Below are 6,239 nucleotides of genomic sequence, written 5' to 3' on the forward strand. Positions count from 1 at the left end.
TCCCGGTTGGAGACCATATCCACCACAGCCTAGGGATTTCGACTCCGGCTGCCAGGATTTTAACATCAAACCAGGACTACCTAAGGAGGACACTCAGGTTGGGGACAGTTCAGTCACCTGTTACAGACTTTGCAGACCTCAGACAGCTTGGAACCTGTGAGGCATGGACATTCTAAATCCCTGGTGAGCCAGCGGAAGGGTGAGACTCTGTTGCCTGTTACATTTGTGTGTTTTGCTGGTTATGTGTTATGTGCCGTAAATTGTTTGGGGATCCAATAAAGTCTAATTATTGTGGTTCCCTCATCCTGTGTTGTCTGAGTAGTGTTACGCCCACGTTAAGGAGGCCGGCGTTCAGTTGGGATGAGCCCTGAGCCACGCTGTCTTTCTAAAGGCGACGGGTTTTAGTGGACGAGAGCACCCACTGAGCCCTGTGTCTCCACACTAAACAATAAGTCATTTTCTGATGATAAATTCCCTTTAACGTCGACAGTCAGCCTAAAAGGAAACTCTAGTAGATAATGGAATTTCCTGATGGAATTAATGAGTGAACACTCTTGATGGGAAATCGTACCCAGCGTTGCCCAGGATAGTAAGGCTAGGGCCCCACTTTGCGTTTTTACTGCTTTTCAGGTGCTTTTTGGGTGCGTTTTGAGAAGCACCTTTTTTATGCCAAAATGCTTGCGTTTTCATTTTCCGGCCATTTCAATCGCATTTGTGATTTTTCCAACCCTACTTTGCATTTGTAAACGCATCTGCGAATTTGCATATTTTTTGGCAAAAACCATGCTTTCTAAGAAGCAAGCATGTCCATTGTTTTTGCCATTTCTGCAGTCTTTTGCTAACATTGAAGTCAATGAGAAGTTGCAAAAACCAAGATTCCTTCAAATTCCTGCGTTTTACCTGCTTTTTATGTGCAGAAAACATGCGTTTTGGACATTAAAATAATGATTTCATATGTCCCCTTTACACACACACATAGTCCGACAATTAAATTTAAGAAAAATAATAATTTATTGCTATTTTTCCAATAAATAGTATATTACTGCTATAATTTTATTAAATACTTCTATTTCTTTAATTATTTCTAAAATTCTATATGTGTTCCTTTTTTTTCTCTTTTTTCATTTTGTTTGACTGTTTAAACTTTATTTAGCAGTGTCTTGATGTTCAAAACGCATCTGTCAAAACGCAGGTGAAAAAGCATGCAAAAAGCGCTGAAAACGCATCTAACACGTGGTAAATACGCATGCGTTTTCAGCGCTAAATTTCTGGAAAAGGCAACTTTGGTCAAATCAATTAAGGCAAAAACGTGCGATTAGAACTGCAAGTAGGAGAACGCAAAGTGGGGCCCTAGCCTAAGGCAATGTGCACACTTTGCGTTGAGTTAGTTGCATTTCAAAACGCATCCTCTGGCAGAAATTGTCTTTGTCAAATTTGGTTCTGACCACAAAAACGCAAAAAATACGCTTGCATTTTTACCGCATTTTGGCCGCGTTTTTACCGTGATTTACATGCTTTCTCATTGCTTAAAGTCAGATGCGTTTTGAATACAAATGCACTACTAAATAAAATTTTAACATTCAAACACTATGAAAAAAAAAAGAAAAAAATGATTACAAATATCATGATTAAAATCATATACAAAATAGCAAATTTTATTAAAATGGTAACTGTGTTCTAATATTTATGTATAAAATTACGTTAATTTATTGATTTTCATTAATTTAATTGTCGGACTGTGTGTGTGTAAAGGGACATATCATGCCCTTAATATAATGTCAAAAACGCATGCTTTTATTTTGTCAAAAAAAGCATGTATTCTGCATCAAAAAAGCATGTAAAACTCTAGGATTTTGATTTAGAATGCGTTTTGAAACTTCTCATTGACTCTAATGTTAGCAAAACGCTGCCAAAATGGCAAAAACAATTGACATGCTGCTTCTTTAGGTCTCTCTTTCACACATTTGTGAAAAACCACGCACGTTTTTCACGGACGTGTCAGAGGTGCGTTTTGCCCTCCATGAGCCGTGTTTATGGGCCGTGATAACACACGGAGAACAGGAACTTTCTCCTCACCTTTCCCTCGCGTCGCTGTCCTTGGTGCTGATCTTTGGTCTCCGGTCCTGCCGACTCCCCGCTGCTGCTGCTTCCGCCCGCAGTGAAGTGAATATTCAATGAGCATAATGAGCGGCGGTCGGCAGCAAGTGACAGCAGCGGCAGAGACAGCAGCGCTGGAGAAGGTGAGTAAAGCTTTGTTTTTTTTTCTCACAGACACATGTATTTTCTCCGGTGCGTGTCACACGGAACACATCCGTGTGGTCCGTTAGCATTACGTGTGACACGTTTGCGTTCCGTGTGACACCCGTGATGCCGGAGAGAAAACAGACAAGTTGCCGTGAGAAACACACGGACACACGTAAGTACGGAACGGACACACGTTCCGTGCGAAAATACTTACGTGTGTCCAAAACCATAGGAATACATAGGTCTACGTGTGTACGTGTCTCCGGTACATGAGAAACCTGCCAAACACGTACCGGAGGCATGTACGTCTGAAAGAGGCCTTAAACGCAGAGATTTTGACAAATTTTCTGCAACTGAAACGCTGCGTTTTTAACAGCATTGTGCGCACAAGAAAGCCCTATTTCCCATAGACTTTGCTTGAAAATCAAAACGCATGCATTTTTGCATTAAAACGGTGCAGTTGAAAACGCTGCAGAAACGCATTAAAAAAAAGCAAAGTGCGCAGATGGCCTAACTAAGCTTCTCTCTCTCCCACTTTCCCTCTCTCCCAAACCCACTCTCCCCTTATCCCTCAATACCATTCATCCTCCCTCCCTCTCTCCCACTCTCTCTCAGACCCACTCTCCCCTTATCCCTCTTTCCCATTCATCCTCCCTCCCTCTCTCCCATTCTCTCTCAAACCCACTCTCCCCTTATCCCTCTTTCCCATTCATCCTCCCTTCCTCTCTCCCACTCTCTCTCAAACCCACTCTCCCCTTATCCCTCTTTCCCATTCATCCTCCCTCCCTCTCTCTCACTCTCTCTCAAACCCACTCTCCCCTTATCCCTCTTTCCCATTCATCCTCCCTCCCTCTCTCCCACTCTCTCTCAAACCCACTCTCCCCTTATCCCTCTTTCCCATTCATCCTCCCTCCCTCTCTCCCACTCTCTCTCAAACCCACTCTCCCCTTATCCCTCTTTCCCATTCATCCTCCCTCCCTCTCTCCCACTCTCTCTCAAACCCACTCTCCCCTTATCCCTCTTTCCCATTCATCCTCCCTCCCTCTCTCCCACTCTCTCTCAAACCCACTCTCCCCTTATCCCTCTTTCCCATTCATCCTCCCTCCCTCTCTCCCACTCTCTCTCAAATCCACTCTCCCCTTATCCCTCTTTCCCATTCATCCTCCCTCCCTCTCTCCCACTCTCTCTCAAACCCACTCTCCCCTTATCCCTCTTTCCCATTCATCCTCCCTCCCTCTCTCCCACTCTCTCTCAAACCCACTCTCCCCTTATCCCTCTTTCCCATTCATCCTCTCTCCCTCTCTCCCACTCTCTCTCAAACCCACTCTCCCCTTATCCCTCTTTCCCATTCATCCTCCCTCCCTCTCTCCCACTCTCTCTCAAACCCACTCTCCCCTTATCCCTCTTTCCCATTCATCCTCCCTCCCTCTCTCCCACTCTCTCTCAAACCCACTATCCCCTTATCCCTCTTTCCCATTCATCCTCCCTCCCTCTCTCCCACTCTCTCTCAAACCCACTCTCCCCTTATCCCTCTTTCCCATTCATCCTCTCTCCCTCTCTCCCACTCTCTCTCAAACCCACTCTCCCCTTATCCCTCTTTCCCATTCATCCTCCCTCCCTCTCTCCCACTCTCTCTCAAACCCACTCTCCCCTTATCCCTCTTTCCCATTCATCCTCCCTCCCTCTCTCCCACTCTCTCTCAAACCCACTCTCCCCTTATCCCTCTTTCCCATTCATCCTCCCTCCCTCTCTCTCTCAAACCCACTCTCCCCTTATCCCTCTTTCCCATTCATCCTCCCTCCCTCTCTCCCACTCTCTCTCAAACCCACTCTCCCCTTATCCCTCTTTCCCATTCATCCTCCCTCCCTCTCTCCCACTCTCTCTCAAACTCACTCTCCCCTTATCCCTCTTTCCCATTCATCCTCCCTCCCTCTCTCCCACTCTCTCTCAAACCCACTCTCCCCTTATCCCTCTTTCCCATTCATCCTCCCTCCCTCTCTCCCACTCTCTCTCAAACCCACTCTCCCCTTATCCCTCTTTCCCATTCATCCTCCCTCCCTCTCTCCCACTCTCTCTCAAACCCACTCTCCCCCACTCTCTCTCAAACCCACTCTCCCCTTATCCCTCTTTCCCATTCATCCTCCCTCCCTCTCTCCCACTCTCTCTCAAACCCACTCTCCCCCTTATCCCTCTTTCCCATTCATCCTCCCTCCCTCTCTCTCCCACTCTCCACTCTCTCTCAAACCCACTCTCCCCTTATCCCTCTTTCCCATTCATCCTCCCTCCCTCTCTCCCACTCTCTCTCAAACCCACTCTCCCCTTATCCCTCTTTCCCATTCATCCTCCCTCCCTCTCTCCCACTCTCTCTCAAACCCACTCTCCCCTTATCCCTCTTTCCCATTCATCCTCCCTCCCTCTCTCCCACTCTCTCTCAAACCCACTCTCCCCTTATCCCTCTTTCCCATTCATCCTCCCTCCCTCTCTCCCACTCTCTCTCAAACCCACTCTCCCCTTATCCCTCTTTCCCATTCATCCTCTCTCCCTCTCTCCCACTCTCTCTCAGACCCACTCTCCCCTTATCCCTCTTTCCATTCATCCTCCCTCCCTCTCTCCCACTCTCTCTCAAACCCACTCTCCCCTTATCCCTCTTTCCCATTCATCCTCCCTCCCTCTCTCCCACTCTCTCTCAAACCCACTCTCCCCTTATCCCTCTTTCCCATTCATCCTCCCTCCCTCTCTCCCACTCTCTCTCAAACCCACTCTCCCCTTATCCCTCTTTCCCATTCATCCTCCCTCCCTCTCTCCCACTCTCTCTCAAACCCACTCTCCCCTTATCCCTCTTTCCCATTCATCCTCCCTCCCTCTCTCCCACTCTCTCTCAAACCCACTCTCCCCTTATCCCTCTTTCCCATTCATCCTCCCTCCCTCTCCCCCACTCTCTCTCAAACCCACTCTCCCCTTATCCCTCTTTCCCATTCATCCTCCCTCCCTCTCTCCCACTCTCTCTCAAACCCACTCTCCCCTTATCCCTCTTTCCCATTCATCCTCCCTCCCTCTCTCCCACTCTCTCTCAAACCCACTCTCCCCTTATCCCTCTTTCCCATTCATCCTCCCTCCCTCTCTCCCACTCTCTCTCAAACCCACTCTCCCCTTATCCCTCTTTCCCATTCATCCTCCCTCCCTCTCTCCCACTCTCTCTCAAACCCACTCTCCCCTTATCCCTCTTTCCCATTCATCCTCCCTCCCTCTCTCCCACTCTCTCTCAAACCCACTCTCCCCTTATCCCTCTTTCCCATTCATCCTCTCTCACTCTCTCCCACTCTCTCTCAAACCCACTCTCCCCTTATCCCTCTTTCCCATTCATCCTCTCTCCCTCTCTCCCACTCTCTCTCAAACCCACTCTCCCCTTATCCCTCTTTCCCATTCATCCTCTCTCCCTCTCTCCCACTCTCTGTCTCTCTCCCACCTCCCTCTCCACCGAAATCATTAACTGACACCTAAGCTGTTTTATACTAAGAATGTCCTTCCATGCCTATAGCAACCAATCAGAGCTCCTATTAATGACCTTGACCTATATATAAATAGAAGCAGAGCTGTGATTGGTTGCTATAGGCCACCTGATAAATATCCAGGCTAACTGTCAAAACAGCCAATATATTACCTCATACATCCAAACAGTAAGTAAGTAGGGTTTGTTTGCGGGAAGGGGAATAACAGTAAAAAGTGTGTGGTCAAATTTTCCCATCAATACATAGTCTATGATGTTCCCTGAGTCAAATAAGGGGACTGTGCAAAATTTTGGGATTGAGATGGTGCGAATTCCTTTAGCGGACACACACACACACACACACGCGCACGCACACGCATACGCACACACACTCAGCTTTATATATTAGATAATCGGAAAAATTGCTTTCTTTTCCTCCTTCAGTCCCAATTTAGATGAGTTGTTCTTTTGAATGGGATTATCCATTTTATCATGTGAAGTGCTGGAA

At 47.2% G+C, this 6,239-nt stretch overlaps 1 protein-coding gene across 1 annotated transcript in view; it reads left to right on the top strand.

Annotated features, from left to right (window-relative positions):
• GFRA2 (GDNF family receptor alpha 2) overlaps positions 1 to 6,239 on the top strand; it is a 106,321-nt gene that overhangs the window by 62,887 nt on the left and 37,195 nt on the right. The window lies entirely within an intron of this gene.

This window comes from Anomaloglossus baeobatrachus, chromosome 4 (assembly GCF_048569485.1).
Source record: "Anomaloglossus baeobatrachus isolate aAnoBae1 chromosome 4, aAnoBae1.hap1, whole genome shotgun sequence".
NCBI lineage: Eukaryota > Metazoa > Chordata > Amphibia > Anura > Aromobatidae > Anomaloglossus > Anomaloglossus baeobatrachus.